The 20,039-nt window shown below is 40.9% G+C and overlaps 1 protein-coding gene across 4 annotated transcripts in view; it reads right to left on the minus strand.

The window, feature by feature from the left end:
* The window catches only part of Taok3 (TAO kinase 3), a 191,395-nt gene extending 173,356 nt beyond the window's left edge, over positions 1-18,039 (minus strand). The window contains exons 1-2 of one of the 4 annotated variants that reach the window (XM_046456451.2): positions 17,806-18,039; positions 16,415-16,426 (exon numbers count right to left, since the gene is read on the minus strand). The gene's annotated coding sequence lies outside the window, so the exon portion shown is untranslated. Of the gene's footprint in view, positions 1-7,632; positions 9,836-16,414; positions 16,427-17,805 lie in introns of those variants that run through there. The other 3 variants (XM_046456449.2, XM_046456453.2, XM_046456450.2) reach the window with 3 other exon arrangements.
* Between the last annotated feature and the right edge of the window lie 2,000 nt (positions 18,040-20,039).

The following is a 20,039-nucleotide window of genomic DNA, read 5'->3' on the forward strand; positions in this document are numbered from 1 at the left end:
CAACATAAGTTTCTTCAACTTTTCTCCATTCACCTTGAAATTCCTGCAATACTTACCTTCATCCCTCCCTCTTCTTTTCAGGTTAACTACCTCAAAAGAACAAGAACAACTGGCCTCTTAATTCTTGATCCCTTGACCTTCTCTTTCCATTGTTTTTCTTAAATCTTTACTTTTCTCCTTATCCACGCTTACTTTCTGGCCTGAGTCTGCTCAAGGTCTGGTCTGCTGAGGGAAGGAGGGGGCAGCCTCCCTCATGGGAAGCAAGCTCCCCAGCTCCAGCCGCCTCATCTCCAAATACAAAGAGGATTCTCCTGGGCTCCTACCTTCTGTAACCTCAAGGCAGCACCTCCTTGCGAGGCTCTTCCTTCTTGCTTTGGTGCTCCTGAGCTCCTTTCCAACCACCTGCTGGCTACTGGTCCTCCTCCTCTCCCCTCTTATGGCAAACGCCCGTGCTGGGCTCAGCTCGCTACGCTTTCTCTGGTTCATCTGATCCACTCCTGCGTTTTTAGCTCCCAAGCTCTTAATGCCCTCGATAAATCTCTCCCAAGCTGCTTTTCTTTTTTCCACTGAGGCTGGCCTAGTTCTGGAAACTCATTACCAGTCCAAGTTCTCGTTCCCAATCTCTTTCTTCCTCTAAGTCAGTCTACAAACGGTCCATGGAGTAGTCTTTCAAAGGCTCTGATGGCATCTGTCTCTTCTATTCAAATATCTTAAATGGCTCCCCACTATCTACCGTTCAAAGTTCAAACTCTTGGTATGTGATTCAAAGGCCTTTGATTTGTCCCTGTCCTTAAGTATTCTGCACTTGTTCACAATGTCTGAACAGGGCTAAAAAATACATTGATTATGTCCCACCCTATCTGCAGAAAAACTGACGGGCATTCGAGACTCATTCAGACTCCATTTCCAAGTGACAGAAGTCATGGCTTCCCTCCTCACACACAGAAAGTCTTTGACAACTTCTTGATGGTGTTGATGTCCCATGCCTTGATTTTAAAGGGCATGCTCACTTCTTAATTTCATTAACTGAATATGACTAACAGTTGGAGTCTTTATTATTTGTTCTCCACAGTGCCTTCAAGGTAGCAGTTAAATTCAGGCTGTTCATCTGGAATGAAGGACTACCTGGCCAGCATCTGAGCATAAGCCTGCCTCTACTTTATTTCTGAGGAAAAGGCCTAGCAAATAAATCAGCTAAACAAACAGTATTCGTGTGTGTGTGTGTGTTTGTGTGTGTGTGTGTGTGTATGTATGTGAAGAGATATTGAATAAATGACTCAAAAGAAACCATTTAAAGGCATGTTCATTTGAATTATACCCAAGGGAATTAAAACACGTTCACACAAAAACTTGTAAATGGATGTTTACTGCAGCATTATTCATAAATTGCCAAAAAGTGGAAAGAACTCTAACATCCATCAACTGGTGAAGAGATGAACAGAATGTGGTCTGTCCATACAATGGAATATTATTTTGCAGTAAAAAGAGTGAAGTACTGAAGCATGCTACGACATGGATGGATTTTAAAAATACAGAGGAAGCACGGTACAATAGTTAGGAACACAGGTCAGGACTGAGTTCAAGTCTAGATTCTGCTACTGACCTTGAGAAAACACCTAACCTCTCTGAACATCAGGGCACATCCCCTTAGAGTGTGGGTGTGTGTGCAAGCACACCTGTGTCCACACATAGAAGAAGCCATCAATGCCTTCTGAGATATTTTAGCATATAAAGCACAAATTGCAACGCCTGGCATCACTGACTGCTCGATAATCAGCAACTATTATTGTTGTGGTCTAAACTGTGGAGTTAATGGCTGGTCTTATTTTACAAGGTATGTTTAAGGCTAACCAGGAATTTATTAAAAAAGGCATTTTTATATTAGGTTAACTCAATTAAGTGCGCTTTCTGTATGTTTTTCTAGCATCAATCATATGGGTCTTTACAGCATTGCACTAGCCAAATAGTTTGATTTTCTGCTTATTAATTAAGTAAAAGACAGTGTTATTCAGAACTAGTACACAGCCTGACACAAGTAAATGGTCACTATTTACTGAATAAATGTACAAGAAGCATGGTATTACTGGCTGCATCCAAAACCAAACTTTAATGCAAATCAAAGCATTAACTAGACAGTGTCTCTATGTTCTTATCCATTTTGCACTTTAAGGTTTTTATGTTTATTTGGGTGTCCTAAATGCTCTTTGCAATCAATACAAAGGAATGTATTTCAAAAGATAGATGACTAATTGACAACTGAGGCAAAAAACACCCAACTTAAGTAACAAGCATTCCTATGTTTAAGCTATATTTCATCTTCCCTAATAGAGTTTTCCTGCAGATTGGGTGTTTTTTTTTTTTTCCTTTTCTTCTTTATTTTTATTTATTTATTTTTTTTAATTTTTGAAAGCAGTGTTCTTTTACAATTAATTTCAGTATCCCTTCAAAGACAGAAGTTGGGAGTACAGCTCAGTGGTGGAGCACATGCTTAGCATGTACAAGGCCCAGGCACCATAAAAGAAACAAATAAAGAAAAAAAAACCCATATGTATGTGTATATGTACTTATTTGCATACATATACATAGTTTTTCATAGAGAAAAGCAAAGATATCAATCTATAACCAAATACAAAATCATTTTCCTTTATATTAAACTTGGCCCCATTTGGAAAAATATCCGATCCCTTCAGCATCACCAGGATTACTGACTTGATTTCGGTAGACATGATGGAATAAATCTACTTTGTCTTCTTTCCCTTCAAATGGTAGATACCAATGATAGGAACTGTGAAAGTTATAACTGTAAGATAAGGCCCTATATTCAAAATCTTTACATGAGTGAAGATATAATAGCGAATAATATACGACGCCACACACATTTTTGTTCATTGCTTTGTGCAATTAAAAAATCACCTGAGAGTTTGCAGGGCAGGGGCTGGGGCTCTGTGCTAGAGCACCTGCCTAGCATGTGTGAGGCGCTGGGTTCGATTCTCAGCACTGCATATAAATAAATAAAGATCCATGGACAACCAACAAAATATTTTTTAAAAATTCCCTGGGAGTTTGCAGCAAAAACAGTAAGAGATTAAATAGGGAAGGCTTCAAACAGAAAGTGAACTTGTCACAGGGTCTTGAAGGAAAGGAGCAGGCAGAGGTTCTCCGGAGGAGGGCTTTTTGGATCCAGTAAATAGCAGCACCAAAAGCACAGACTCCAAGTTTGAGAGACTCCATGTTTGAGAGGCTGACTTCAGAGACCAGCAAGGATGGGTCCAAGTATACAGGAAATGAAGCGGGATGAACAGTGTGGGGACAGATTAGGAAGGGTGTTGACAGTTAAGACAGAAGGAGGTGGATGTAATGTAGTGGAAAACCGCCAGCCACTGAAGCTCCCTGCACAGGGGAGTGGCCCACTGGAAGGAGGTGTAAAGAAGGATCTTGAGGGAGCTTTAGGACAGGGACCCAAACACACAGGGTATCTAGGTGGCAATGTTGCGAATATAAAGTTAGGGGCTACCAGAAACGGGGAAAAGACAGACTAATTCAGGAGCAGGCCACAGGGCAGAAGGGTTAGGCTACAGATTAACACCCAGAAACTTCAAGCCCTAGAAATATGTTCACAAAGGCTAAACATCTTTCAAGTAGGATAGAGGCAGTTTCAGTGTTTGGTTTATTCAATTTATTGCAGGTGTCCCTCAAATTTTACATCTGCTTTGCTAACACGTTCCATAAAAATTTGCTTATGTAAGAATTAGCTGTATTGTTTTCAATTCATGAATGAAGTTAGCTGACCCATCACAGGACAGTGAACCCCTAGAGACGCAGAGCAGAAACAGAAAAACATTCTTCTTTATGCTCAAATATATATTCTCTGTGGTCTGGTTTCACCAAGGCAAAGAACAAAAACTTGTCTTTTTTAGCTGATCTTAAGACACAGTCCTAACTTTTTCTGATAGTGGTCTGCTCAGAAGAAAATGAATACACAAACATGCACATACCCTAGGAAAAATGAATTTAAAAAGAAAATCAACAATTTGCCACTTCGATTTCCTGAGTTCTATCCAACCGGGAGGAAATTCTCTTAAGTGAAAGAGAAAAATGTTGCTAAAGATAAATATGTTGGACCATGGAACCATTTTGACTAATCATTATTAAATCTACAGCCAATGGCCCCTTTTCTGCCACCCCCTTAGGATGGGCAGCACAAAATATAGTTAGAGGAATGGCTCACTCAGTGGATGTCATTCATGTGGTCCTGCGGTATTTGCTGAATTTTTCTGTCATTATAACACTGATTCTATGGCCTGTGCATGTTTCATGTGTTATTATCTCTCTGCTCATGATCATTTCCTGGTGGAGCCACGGAAGAGGATTGGAATAGCCAAAAAGAACAACAGGGAACATCACCATTATCACTCCTTTGTCACGTGTGACCAACTTTGTGCTTTCCACACATTATTTCATTTAATCATTGCAGCAATTGTGTAAGGTGGACGCTGTGGTTAATGTCCACTTAATAGTTGAAGAAACTGAGGTTTCAAGGACATTAAAGGATCTGTACAAGGTCATAAACTAGCAGATGGCAGACACATTCATCTGTCCTGCTCCTGTAAGTTGTTATGGTGCCAACTCCAAATATAAGTGATCAAAACCAAAAGTAGGAAATATAAGGAAGCTGGGCATGCTGTCACCGTGTAAGGTTAGAGAGGGGCACCAGATCCAAGAGCTGTGTTGTCAGTGACACAAATGGTAGGCTGCCTGGCTCCTTCAGCTGAAAACACTGCACTCTCTTCAGGAAGAGCAGTGGGACCTCACTATGAATTGGGAGTTGTACAGGCCCTTCTTTCAGTGGAACAATTTATATGACGTATACTATTTGATGATATCCACAGAATCTCCATATCCTCAGTTTGGTTATATTAAAAAAAAATACAATGTCAGGTACAGTGGTGCACATCTGTAATCCCTGCAACCTGGGAGGCTGAGGCAGGAGGACAGCCTCAATAATTTAGCGAGGTCCTAAGCAACTCTGTGAGACCTTGCCTCTAAATAAAAAACAAAAAGGGCTAGGAATGTAGCTCCGGGATTAAGTGCCCCTTGGTTCAATCGCTAGTACCAAAAAATAACTAAATAAAACAATGCTGCTACTTAAATTAGTAGATGAACTAGGCTAGTTGGTGACATGATAATTCTTTTAAAAGTATTTTCTTAGATTATTCAGTGACCTGAGCAACTTGTGTAACTCCTGCCAGTAAACTAACCTTCTAAAGGCACTTCTCAGTACAAAAAATATATTCATAAGACACTTCTAAAAATAACTCTCCACTGTAATTCCCTCCTTATGCATCTGGGCACAGATGTCATATTTCCTCCACAAAGCTTCCTTTTATGTTGCAACAGTAAGAATATCAATTTCTAACTGAACCAGAACAATCTAGAGCTACTTACTCCTTCACAGGAGAGGATCATTTTTTTTTTTTTTGAGTATTTTCTGTAATAGTCTAAATGTGATGGGACATCCTTACATCTTAGTTCTGCAACATTCTTAAATAAACAATAAAGCAGCTGTGGTTTTAAATTCTGCCTCCCCTCCCCCTTCTTTTTTCAGCTAACACGTGGCCTTCCACAAAAGGGTCAGTATGATCTTTGCAGACCAGAGATAAGGAATATGACCACGGGAAACTAGAGAACATAAGATTAAGCATATGTCAAGTCACTCAGGAGCGTATGCAACCAGGAAACTGTTAGGACTGGTTAAATAAACATGCACAAATTAATAGGATGCAGTTAGTAACTTCCACTTTTCCCTTGACTGGTGGCATTTTTGGCAGGCAGCCAGATAATCTGCAATAATCTGTCACTGTGAAGCACCACCCACTTCCTCTGCCCCTGCCCCACCCCCACCCAAACTATGACTGGGATCCTCTGGCCTGGGAGTCTAACATTCAGATGACCACAAAAGGCCCCTCTCTCTAGGAAAACCGAAATTGATATAATTTGTACTGTTCAGTCTTTGACAGTCATAAATCTTGAGAGAAAAAGCACATGCTACCTGCTCCACATTTCAAGGATTATTGGAAATGTTAAATTTCCTTTTTTATGTATTAGACAGCTCCTCCCCCTCCCAATGAGTAGCAGCCACTGTAATGACGGCTGAATGAAAAACTCATCCTATGTATAATGTTAAGAGCTAATTTACACATACAGTATGTAAAATATCAGGAGTCTGGACATCAGGGTTACGTTAGCTTACACATTTCATTTAAACTTTGTTCAAAGAGCCTAGCAAAGCTGGTCTCCTCATGGCTATTTTATTTTCATACTTCCCCCCACTTTCCACATGTTTTATTGGTGCATTATAATCATATACAATATTTTATACTTTAGTAACTGACCCTATGTATTAAAATGATAAAAAATTACAAAACAAAGTAAATATGAGTAGATGCTCTGATCTTTTTGTCTGTTTTTGAATGTAATTTGGTATTATAGTCAAGAAATTGCTTTCTCTCCTGTTTTCTTTTTTTCTGTGAGAGAATACAAATATTAACTATAATATTTTTAAAGATCTCTAGGATGGATAGTTGGCCATTTTGAGAGGCTTAATTTTGAAATACGTTTTAAAGTAATAATATCATTCATTAGCATAAACTGTATCCATCTAATAAAGATGAACCTTTAACATTTAAAAATTGTTTTGTTTAAAGGAGTCTTCTGCTAAGATTTTGATATTTTATTGGCAACTCAGCATTTACCTTACTTATCCAGTAGAAAGGAAAAATTTTAAAAGCCTGATTTTTTAAAAAAATTGACACTTGTAGAATATCAGGCTACTAATTAAAATAGAGGATATGAATCCAATGCCTTTCAAGACTGATTGTGCCTAATGGGACTTTGGGTTAAGGCCATAAATATTCACATGAAATTCAACAGGGAGTTTACTCCTGTTTATTCACAATGCTTACACACAAACCATATTCACAATAAAACACTGAAAGTAAAAATTCCAACTACACTTACTCACAGTCAATCTTCTCAAATGCATGTTCTATTATTTCCAATCCAACACATTAAAAACTGTAAAAATTCTTTATTTAGCCATTGCAATCATTAAGTCTGCCCCAGAGATGGCTTTCTTTAAACAGCTGCCTCTTACTCACAGGAAAAATAAAATTGAACTACACTCAAGTTATGAGAACACCACTAGGCTATTAAGCACCTTCATCCCGAGAAAGGAAGTTATTATAGACACTTAGTTTTTTGTAAGTGAGACTTAAAGTACTTCCTGGTCAGACAGTTAACGCCAACAGCACTTTATGCAGCTTTATATTTCAACATTTTGGAAAGAATTTTCTGAAAACCTTTTCCAGAACTTTCCTCCTAGTCCCTTTAAAAGAGAAAAACTTGCTCAAGGTAAACAAATCACCTGTAAAAATCTATGATATTTTATCAGTGTTTACCGATGTGGTAGCATATAAAATCAGAATGGGTTACTGTTATTGATAACAATATCGGTTTAAGTTCCAATTATTTTACATTTATGCACTCTCTGCTCCCCTGCCCAATGTGCTAGAGTAACATTTCACAGGATACAATGTTAGAAAGAAAAAGAACAGAAATGAAAGGACAACTCACCAATTCCTTGGTAGTGAAGAAAAGGCAAATAACCATTCACATCTTAACTTTCAAATCTACAGTTCTCTCTTAAGTTTATATATTTATTATTTATTAAAAAAAAAAAAAGCAACTTCCAGAAACCTCCTACAATAAGGAACTGCAGATAAAAAGAGCATGAGGGTGCCACACGTTGCTATCAGCCCTGTGAGCTGAAGCATTTCCTGTCGCACCGCCCATTGGCTCTCACAGGTGCAGTGCCTATGGGCGGCGCCTCTCTAGGCTTCCAAAAGTGATCCGCTAAAGGGGATTTGAAGGTTGACACAACCCATGTTTGGAACATTTGGAGCAGAAAAGACAGAACTACCTTGGAAATGCTGAGAGCTTTGAGCTTCCCAAACTAGGCTGGTTAGGAATTGGTGATTACTCAATTCAAGGGCTGGAGTAAATCCTACTTTAACAGGGTTTCCTGATTTTTTTTTTCTAGGTGCACTATTATCAAGAATGTATGTGACTTCAGATACTTATTCCCTTCTTTGCCCAAAGCGCAGTTCTAGACACTAGAAAATGATAATGAACAAAACTGAGTCTTGGTGGTGGTCATTCATGTAGTGGGTGGTTGAGGACTTTGTATATAATGAGAATACTTTCATAAAAGCAGAGATTAAAGAAATTTGGATGGAAATTTGGAAAGTCAATGGTAATTAGCACTTACTACTAAAAAGCATTGAAATGAACGCTGCCGCTTTAAGCCAAAAAGAACTTTTCCAGAACCTAGTACATAAAAATAAGAATTTGTACGTTTTCAATGTTTCAAAAAAAGCATGTTGGAGGCAATGGCATATGCTCCAGCAGAGAAAGGGAAAAACTTCTCACCATGAGTCACCAGTGACTAAGTTCTTTTAATTCAGGCTTAAAACACATTTCAAACCCAATTACTAGTACATGCAGAAAACTGATAACAACCCCAAATTAACATCAGAAGCTTGATTTGACCAATTTTCAGGGTCAAAATCAGCATCTAAGAAAAACAAGTGAAATGTTTAAAGGGATAATGCTCCTGTACCGAATCTTATTACTATTTTGGTCTTATGAGTCTTTAATGCCTAAGGCCATGTCAGCAAGCTTCCATTAGACTTTGTTCCAAAGAATAGTTTTCTTAGGTTTTTAGCTAGACTGAGACACAATCATCTTCAACGTATGGTATGATGGTAGCAATGACTTTTTATTTGCATTCAATTAAATAATAATATAGCAAATTCAAGGCTGCTCAAGGAAAATGAATGTAGTCTGGGTGTGGTGGCTATATAATCCCAGCTTTTTGGAATACTGAGGCTGGAGACCCACACATTCAAAGCCAGCCTGGGCCATTTTGCAAGACCCTGTCTCAAAATAAAATAAAAAGGGCTGGGGATGCAGCTCTGTGGTAGAATGCTTGCTTAGTTAGCATGGGCTAGGCCCTTAGTTCAATCTTTCCTACAAGAATAAACAGGAAAAAAAAAAAAAAAAAGTAAAACCCTGAGTAAAGTATATAAATATACTCTATTCTTCCTAGCCAGTAAAGTCAACTGCCTTGAACTTTACTTCTTCATGTTTAAAATAACAAAACCTGTTTTAGTTAACAAATTGGAGGAATTCCCAAAGCCAAATTTCTCTGCTAGTTATGCAAATACTTACTAAGTGACTACTACATGCTAGTCAATTGTTCTGTGAGTTAGGGCTACAGCAATGAATGAAACAAAAAATTTCTATCTTCAGGGACCCTAAATTCCACCACAGGAATTTAAGACAAACAGACAACTGTATTTTGGTATGTCAAAAGGTGGCAAGTGCTACGCAGAAGAATTCAATATGAAAGATGGAGACAACAGTAAGTTTATCTGAGTGTGACTGCAAACTGCTTCCACTACAAAGTGGGGCACTTGCTTTGCTTTGAAAGATCAGAGTGTTAAGCTTTTTCCAGACAGACTCAAGTGAACGACTATCTCTCTTGCAAATGATACAGATTCTTACTTCATTTGTTGCTAATACCCACAGGAAGGAAAGCAAAATTCCAAAGACCCATCTAATAAAACCATCACCTAAGGAAATAAAATAACAAATCCTAAATATTAGAGTCAAAATGCACTTTAGGGAATATCACTGATGCTTAAACAGAGCATACAAGTTTCCATATATTTAATACCACAGGCATCAATTTGCCAACCGTCAGGGTCAAAAGTGAATTCTTCCCTTAGGAATGATCCTTGTTATGTTCACTGGCAGCAATAACTTTGTTTTATAATTATTTGTATAAATATAATTGAATATTATTTTGAATTGAGTATGTAAATTTAACACAATTCAACAATTAAGATACCATTTGCAAGGCACTTGTTAAATGTGTGTTAAGACACTCTTTTTAGCATCAAGAAGATGGATGTCTGGGAAGGCTAAGACAAGTATAAACCCTATAGTGTGCTATCAGGAGAACAGAACGTAATGAGAAGAAGTACAGATCAAATACTTAGGTAATCTAAAGGAGAAGCATCAGGAGGATGATCAGAGGAGGATCCTAAAAAATGGCATTAGAGGCAGGCCTCAAGAATGAGGCACAGAAGGTGTCCCGGCAAAAGAAAGGGCAGGAACAAAGGTGCGCAGGTCATTCTGGTTGTGGCAAAGAACATGCATATATAAATAAATAAATAAATAAATATATATATATATATACACACACATACATATATATATATATAAATATATATATATGCACAAATATATGCACATACACACATATAAATACATATGTATACATGTACATATACACTCACATGCGTGAGTATATCTAAGACTATATTAGGATATGTGCATATATGAGTATATGTGTGTGTGTGTGTAATAAACTGGGGTGACAGGAACCTAAAAAATGGGTTGATAGATTTGTACTGAATTCAGTAAGCCATGAGAAATTATAAAAGACTTTGAGCAAGTGAATGACAAAATCAGAGCTGTACTTTAGGGAGAATAAGACAAGCATACATAGAAAGGACAAAAAACAAGAGGAGACTGGGAAACTGTCACAGTCGTCCTTCCACAGCACCTATTAAGGCCTTCACTGGATCCTACTTGGATAGCAAAGGGTGGAAGTTGTGCTTCATTGGAAAACCAGATATAGGGCTGGGGGTGTGGCTCTATGGTAGAGCACATGCTTAGCAGGCAGCCGGCCCTGGGTTTTTGACCTCCAGCATGCCAACAACATCAACAACAAAAACCCAAAGAAGACCTAGGTCATAGTGGTCATGTGTTTGATGGCCATTGTCTGTGTGACTCTGGGAAGTCATTTACCTCTGAGTCTCGGTTCACCTTTGTGTGAATCTATTCATCTTTCTTTTTGGAATCATAAGCCATGGGGTTCAGCAAAGCATTAGAAATGGAAGTAGAGGAAAAATAGCAATGAATAATTGTTTCAAGTAAGTAAAATAAGAAGCAGTGACCATTTATTAAGCAATTTCTATATGTTTGTCATTGTGCTTGGTACTTTACATAAATCACTTCATTCATTACTTCCAAGAATCCCAAGAAGTTTGTGTGTGTATATATGTGTGTATGTACATATATATGTGTATATATATTTTTTGTGTGTGAGTGTGTGTGTGTGTGTGTGTGTATATATATATATATATATATATTTTTTTTTTTTTTTTTTGGTGCTGGGGATTGAACCCAGGGCCTTTTGCCTGCGAGGCTGTATATTCTTATTTTAAAGAGGAGACGATTGAGAGCTTCAAGCCTTGAGTAACTTAGTCAGGGTCAGGCAGCTGACATAGTAACAGAGTCAAAAAAAGGTGCATAGGTGTCTCTGGGTCTCAGGTTCTTTTTTCTTTCCATTGGATCCTGATGCTTCATGTGGGAGATATACAGTGCTGACATTTATTCTTCTATTCCAGAGATATTGCCAGTCTCTTAATATCCTTTTGATGAATTATAAGCTCTCAATAAGGATTAGAAATCATGTGCACAAAAATACCATCTTTTAATTTGGCTGATCATTAATTCATTCACTCATTCAATTCACATTGACTGTGCAATCTCCACATTTTGTGCTTCATTATACCTGGTGTGGGGGACACAAAGGTGGAAAAGACCCTTCCATCTCTGTTCTCAACGTGCTCACAAGCTAGCAAATGACAAACACAACGTAAATAGGGGACTGGGATAGAATGGGTGAAGAGAGTTTGCAGAGACAATGGAGGCATAAAAGTACAGAAAGCATATTACTGCAATGTCATCTCTCTACTATTAAATCTTAACCTAGATCATTTTAAAACCACATTCATATGGTTTTGGAAAGTATTTGTGTATTTATCTATTCACCCTTCAAAAAATAAAGGCTAATATTCACAACAGAATGGAAAATTGGACATGAACTCTGATTCTGTTCAGTACATCTACTTACAAGCCTAATGAGGTTACTAGTTTACTTAAGAAAATATTCTGGGGGCTGGGGCTCAGTGGTAGTGCACTTGCCTGGCACGTGTGAACCACTGGGTTCGATTCTCGGCACTGCATATAAATAAATAAAATAACGGTCTATCAACAACTAAAAATTAAAGAAAGTATTCTGTCTTGATTAGTGCCATCTATTGTAATGGGTAAATAAAATGTGTTTGAATTGTCATAACCCTTGATTTCTATGGACGGAAGCCAGTGTCATTAGACAGAAAGTGAAACATCTAACAATAATACTTATTGCCTAGAGACCCAGTTTGATCTGGAACGAAATTATTGAGCTCTTCCAATGAGTACTTTGATTACAATATTAAAACAAAAAGCATAAGGTGGGGTTGGTTTTGCTAGCCATCATTTCAATGAGGCCAGAGGTGAAGTAAAAGGGCCTAAACACCTGACTCCGGCGGGTAAATTCCCACTATTAGAATCACGCCCCATGGTGCACACCTCTTTGGTGAAAGGCAGTAGGTTTCACTAGGTGTTAAACGCTTATTCCAAGCCATCTTCCTCTTTCACTCACTCTATGGATGAAAAATGTCTATTTGTGAAACAGCTGACAATGCTTGGAAGACTGGCCTGTGGTAACAAATGAATTGGCTTCTAAGTGATTCTGTTGCCAAAAAACTAGCATTTTACCTTGTAAAATAGAAATAAGTACCAGGTGCAGTGGCACACGCCTGTAATACCAGTGGCTTGGGAGGCTGAGGCAGGAGGACAGCAAGTTCAAAGCCAGCTCTAGCAAAAGTGAGGTGCTAAGCAACTCAGTGAGACCCTGTCTCTACATAAAATACAAAATAGGGCTGGGGATGTGACTCAGTGGTTAAGGGCCCTGAGCTCAATTCTCAGTACCAAAAAAAAAAAAAATGTTATGAAGACTTTATACTTTAATATCACTAACAAATCTCAGATTGGACAGAAAAAAACATTTAGGTTCATTTATATTTATGTAACTTTAACAACATATAGCCAGAACAATAAAAACTGATTTAATTCTTACTGGTTATAACTCATTTAGTAGTTCTTTTTTAAATTTGGTTCTTATGGCTTAGAAATGAGCTAGATTACATTTTGATCCACAAATTTACCTTAACCATAACTAAATGATAATTATAGTTGATCAATAAATGTCATTTATTTCTTTTACTGAGCTTAAGAAACAGGAACAAGCTTTTAACAAATCCTCACAAACAGTAAAGCAACCAATTAAATGGAAAATTAGACAAGTCACAATTGTTAAATTGTTTTCTTTAAGTTAAAATGCATTGTATAACAATGGACTATTACTCAACCTTAAAGAAGAATGAATTATGGCATTTGCAGGTAAATGGATGGAGCTGGAGAATATCATGCTAAGTGAAATAAGCCTAATCCCCAAAACCAAAGCCAGAATGCTTTCTCTGATAAATGGATGCTGATCCATAATGCCAATGGGGGCGGGGGGCCCGTGTAGGGGAAGAATAAAGGAACTCTGGATTGGGCAGAGGGGAGTGGGTGTGAAGTGGGAAGGACAGTGGAAGGAGATGAATATTATTACTCTATTTACATGTGTGACTACACTACTGGTGTGACTCTGCATCATGTACAGCCAGAGAAATGAGAAGTTGTGCTCCATTTGTATATAATGTGTCAAAGGGCATTCTACTGCAATGTACAACTAATTAAAAAACAAAAAACAAACATTGAAAATGTATATTGCCAATAAAAGCCAAGACAGTTTTGAAATTGAAAAGTTAGAACTACATAAGATATCAAGACATTATAAAGCTTCAGTAAGAAAAAAATGCATTATATAATATCCCACAACTCAAAAATAATAATTAAAAAGCAATCTGACAGATAGGAATCTCTTATTGAAAGAAGTCCAGCCACTGGGTGGGGGTTGTGGCTCAGAGGTAGAGTGCTCACCTAGCATGCGTGAGCCAATGGGTTCAATCCTCAGCACCACATAAAAATAAAATAAAGGTATTGTGTCCACCTACAACTAAAAAATAAATGTTTTTTAAAAGAGAAAAGAAAAGAAATAAGTCCAGCCACAAAACACTTTTAGATGGAATCTTTCTTTCCACCACCGCCCCCCCCCCTCTTCCTCATTGTTTCCTTCCTGTGTCTGTATTTTGGAGGGGGTGGAGAGGGAAGAAATGAAGACTGGAAAAACTACAAAGGAAAGAGGTTTTTAGCTGACTATGTAGAAAAAAGAATCAATAGTTAGCTTTCATGCATTCTCCTGTACTACTAAAACCAATGAACATGAATATTGGCAAGCAATGAGAAAGTTTATTCAGGTTGGCTTAAACATTAAACCAATTTAGATATCAAGGTAGTTTCTGAGACTACAATGGTTTGACTGTATAGGACTCAAGTGGTAAAGAAAGTGTAAAATGGGTTATTGTATTTACTGGGCAGTCCTTGCATCCTGCTAAGCTAAGACTGAGAACACTTAAAGAACCAAAAAGAACTTAAATTCTGTGGTTGCCATCACCATTCATATGGAAATGTAAAGCTCCAACTTCTTGTGATCCTATTTTTAGATAGGAAATAATTTAAAGAACAGAGTATAAAGATTTCACATACTTATAGTTTCTTGGAGTGTCATTTTAGTTTTCGAAACAAATGAAAAAAAATTCCCACTGAATTCCTACCCTCCTATCCCCTCCCCTTCCAGGGAATAAAGTTATTATAGGCCCTTCTTATCACTAAAAAATTCTACTACAATGAATCTCTCTTCATCATCCTTGGATCAATACCATAACGTAATGTGGTTAAAATGACTGCTTTAGTAATCACTCAGGGGAGTATCAGAGCACTTTCTTTTCTTAAAAGGAAATAAATTCAATGTTTTGTCTTCAGAAATGACCATTTATACCAGTCAGAAATGAGCTAACAAGACAGTGAAAGGACTTATCTGCTCAAACATTTCTATTACTTTGTAGGATTGTTGGTGCTGAGATCACCAGTCCTTCCACAGGTCACTTTATACATTATATGCACTTCATAATGAATCTGTGCCCCCTCCAAATAACCTTGTAAGTTAACTGACCTCATTTTTACTTGAACTCTACCTAGCTTCCTGGAATAATAAATTTAATGTAAAAAATTATACTCAAAACATCTTATAGTATATCTCATATTTTAAATGTGTCCTTGCTGCTCTTATTTCTCATGTTGGTCTAACTTCTTCTCAGGGGAGGACTTGGAGTTAGTGGAATTTTCATAACTGCATCAAGTTCTACACTCTCTGCAGCCACATAAGAACTGCATCACGTAATGTCAAATAAAATCCCTAATCAGAGCCTGTCCTCTACTTCTCATCCCCCCTATAAAAATGACTTCAGTAATTTTTGACTTGGATTTAAATAGAAAATCTAGGGCCTGGGACCACTTGCCTAGCTTGAGTGAGGCCCTGGGTTTGATCCCTAGCACTAAGTAAATAAATAAATAAATGCTCTATAAGTTATGTTTTTGGGAAATACTACAGCATTCCTTTCTTCCTTTTACTTGAAGCTGTCCATTACAGAACACAGGCAAATAATTTCCATTAAGACACATTCTAAACGTGAAACAAAGATTTCTAAATAACTGAAATGGTATTACATGGTCCATTATCTTTTTCTTCTCCTTTTTCATTCTGGGGATTGAACCCAGGGCCTCACACTTGCCAGGCAAGTGCTTTTCAACTGAGCTACATAACCCCCATCCCCTATACCTCATGCCACCATTTTCCAAATTGCTTCTTAAAAAAAGAAAAGAAAAAGAAAGAAAGCAGTGAAAAAAAGAAGTGAGGAGAAGCAATACACAAACAAAGATTTTTAAAAATTCAAATACAAAATGGTTGGTTAGAACATAGCATATGCATTTGAGAGAACATTTGAAAGGTAGTTAGGGAAATATTAACATATCCCAACTACTGTGAACAATTAGCCTGCTCATTAGTTTAATTTTCACATCTGTCAAAGTAGGAGGCTGCCCCTCAATTGCCTCCTCTTATGGCTTCCCACTATTGGTTTCAGCATTTTAATAGACACAAGCTTGCCTCCCACCAGGACATACAGTGTCTGGTTTAAATAGGCTTATCTCTCTCTCCAGTTTGTCCTGGAATTATGCCTAAACCTCAGTCCTGGTAGCTTTTGGGATCTAATTGGAAAGTACTATTTAGTTTAGAGAATCCAATATCTCTTCTTAATTATTTTGACCTTCCAACTATCTCCAACTCATCAAAGTTAAACAACCCCAATTCCAAACCTGGTATGTAGCTCCTTTAAATCTGCATTGTAAACATGGATACCAATGTGCTGCCAAATCCGAAAAAGTTTCTTACCTCTTCGCTGAACTAAAATAGAAAAAATAAAACAAAACCCAATCAAACACCCCCGCCCCAAACAAATAGTAATCCAAGAAAATACAAGAGTCAAAATAAACAACTTAATTAAACCGAAAGCTGGATCTCCGCAAGCATCCCTTTCCCTTCCAACTTCTTGGGGTGGGCTGAAGGAAGCCCCTCCAACTTTCCACCGGACCTTTTCTTTAGGGTCAAGAATCCCCCACTTTCAAGGTATCTACGTGCGACTCTAGGAAAGGAGTGGGCGCCGGCGGGCCGAGGCGAGGCCGCCTGACTCTCCATCCTTCCCACCGCGGTCCGCCTGCCCTCCAGCCGGTGCGCTCTGCTCCGAGATGCTTCGTTACATAATCCCGGCTCCGCAGGGTCCCCAGGACTCTTCCCTCGGGAAGATCGCGGATTCCAGACCCCAGGAGCAGCGTCCGTAGCCCGCTGGGCGCTGCCTACGGTCCCCACTCGCCCGACGTAGCGACCCCGACCCAGGCTCCAGGACGCGCTGTCCCGGGGTATCACGACCCGGTCGGCGCGACCCCCAGGCCCCTCCGCGCCAGATCGACCCTGGGTGCCACGCTCCGCCGCTGGCCCCGTCCCCTCCTCTCTTCCCGCCGCCCAGGCCCCTCTGGGGGTCCGCGCCCCTCGCCTCTCGGTCCGGGCCCCTTGCGGAGTCCCCGCTCACCCCGTCGTCCTAAGCTTTGCTGGGGTCCTCTTCACACTTCTGCGCTGGCCCCTCTCGGGGTCCCCTCTCTCGGACCCCCTGTCCGGTCCCTTTTGGGTCCCCTCCCTCATACTCTCACTCTGGACCCTTTTCGGGTTTGAAAAGGGTCTTTTCAACCCCTCTCCCGGCTGTTCTGGTCCCTTTCAGGGTCCCTCCGCTCGTCGCACTGTTCCGGCCCCTCTGGGGGTCCCCACCCCGCACCCCACTGTCCTGGACCTCTAGGGGTGCCCGTCCCTCGCCCCGCTGTCCCGGTCCACCCGGGGTCTCCCCTCACGTCGCTGTCCTGCTCCTCTGGGGACCGCCTCCCTTCACCCGCTGTCCCGGTCCCTCCGGGCTCCACTCCCCTCACCCCGCTGTCCCGGTCCCTCTCGGAGGCACCTTTCCTCACCCTCCTGTTCCGTCCCCGTCGGGTCTCCATCCTTTACCCCGTCGTCCCAGGCCCTCTAAGGGACCTCTCCCCTCGCCCCACTGCCCTGGCCCCTCTCGACGTCCCCGCTCGTCCCGCTGTCCCGGTCCCTCCGGGGGTCTTCTCCCCACAGACCGCACTGTCAACCCTCTCCCGGAACTCCCCTCGGTCGGGTCCCCCCCGACCTCACTCCTCCCAGGGTCCCCACGCCTGGGCTCACGTTGTCACCACTCGGCACCCGGGGACTCTCACCTTAGACCTGCTGTCACCACCCCGGGCCCGGCGTCGCCACCGCCGCTTCCTCTCGCACACTTGTTCCCGAGTCGCTCTCCTGCGGCTTGAACCCTGGCGGACCCACGGGTCGCGTCTATGGGTGCCGGATCCGGCTGTGCGCAGCCTCCGCCCGCGGTCTCGGAGTCGCGCCCCACTCTCCACACAGGACCCCACCGCCCCGCGCCACACCAACCCTCCCGCGGCCGCCGCTGCTGCTGTCCGAGGTGCGGCTCCTGCCAGGGGTGGCCAATCGCACCCGACTGCGCCGAGCGCGCTCCGCCCCACCTCCTTAGTCTGCCCGCCCCCTGCCCCTGACCACGCCCCCACTCGCCTCCGATAGGCTCTCTACTGACCTTCCCTGATCGCGGAGCACCGGGCCGAGGCTGGATATAGTCATTTGATTGGAAGTGCCTGGGAAGCCGAGTGGTCGATGGGGCCCGAGGATTGGCAGAGTCGACGGGGGGCCGGACGGGGAGGGGCGGGGCTTCCTCGGACTCGGAAGACCTTGCAACTTTAGTTACCCGCGGGCCCGCCTGGGGCGCGGTCCGTCTTGTTTGTGCTGCGCTCGGGTCAAAGTTCATGGCCCTCCTCCCCACGCCTGCACTGTTTTGGGAGACTCCAGGAGACCACCACGTGAGAGCGTCGGGAGAGGACGCCCTTCTCTCGCTAGACCTTGAGCGGATTTCTTAGTCATTCTGCCCTCAATTTGTGCACCATTTATTCGCTTAGGTCTTGTAAATATTTCCTGGATCTCTTGACAGGGAGTTGCCATTCCTTGTACTGCGTTCAGCAGACGTCAGTTTAATGCTGTTTGGGAAAAAGCTATGTACTAGGTGCGTTCTGTGCACACTGAACGTTCAACGGGAACGGGGCACACTTTGATAGGTTCAAGGGAAAAAAAAGGAAATAAACAGTTTGTGGGTTTTGATGACAGTAGAACTAGGAACTGTGGCATGGGCACCCTTGTTAGCTCAGCAAGATTTCAGCAAGCATATTCAACATAACCTTTTTCTCAGGGTCACAGGTTTTAATGATTCTGTGTGAATCTATGGCCAAAGGATAACGAGCTTTGACCCAAGTGCAACCTGTGATAATCAGAGACCCATCTTGACCCAAGCTGAAAGTGCCAGGGTTGAAAGGGCGCCATGCTACTCAGGGCCATTCTTACATTTTTGTGAAACTGGATATGTTGATTAAATCAGGACTGGGCACTGAAAACTGCTTTCCTTACCCACCCAGAGTAAGTTAATGGACTTTGACAATTTGGCATTTTAAATTCCAAAGTGGGGCTGGCAGGACTTTTGCTTCAGTCAGGTTCTGGACCAGATATTTCCAGAGCTGTGTGGCCCAGTACCACTTTGGGAACAGATGCAGTAGAAGATTTCATGTGGCAAACTTGATTTTGACATAATTTGATTTTTACAGGCATAAAGACTGAACAAAATCATATTAAACCACCATAAAGGATGGGTAAGACTAAAGCTGAATTTTTTTGAGTAGGTTCTCCCTTCACCAAAGAGCATTTATTAGCTAAGAGCTCAGCCCATCAGTTTTGCAGTTGGATGAATAGAAAAAATGGGGTAAATGTTCACCACCCAACAGTTTAGTTGTGTCTTTGCATTACATATAAAAAATGCATGACTATTAACAGATGCTGTTTGCAACCAAGAAGACAAAACACAAGACAAAACCCCAGTCTCTCTCTGGACAAAAACAAGAAAAACCCCTGTCTCTCTCTCTTTCTCCCCCCCCCCCCCCAGGAGCTGGGGATTGAACCCAGCAGCACTTTACCACTGAACTAAATCCCCAGCCCTTTTTATTTTTTATTTTGAGACAAGGTCTCATGAACTTAGTTGCTTAGGGCCTCATTAAGTTGCTGAGGCTGGCTTTGAACTCGCAATCCTCCAGCCTCAGCCGCCCCAGTCACTGGAATTATAGGAATGTGCCACTGCACCTGACTGGAAGGAAAAAAACCAGTCAACATTCAACAATGAAATCAACTATTTTCTGATTCATTATATCAATGAACTCTGATTTCTAACATGGTGGACCTTTTTTGCTTTATGAATATTGTTACTGATAGGAACTCTAGTTGCTCCATGTAGTTGATTACAAATACTTTAGATGTGATCCAAAAAATTTGGAAAAAGGAAAAAAAAAAGAGAAGGAAAATGACTTCATATTTTGGACAAGAGACAGTCCTGAAATTCTAG

This window comes from Marmota monax, unplaced genomic scaffold (genome assembly GCF_021218885.2).
Source record: "Marmota monax isolate L192 unplaced genomic scaffold, Marmota_monax_Labrador192_F-V1.1 WCK01_AAM20220418_F8-fsc00185, whole genome shotgun sequence".
Taxonomy (NCBI): domain Eukaryota; kingdom Metazoa; phylum Chordata; class Mammalia; order Rodentia; family Sciuridae; genus Marmota; species Marmota monax.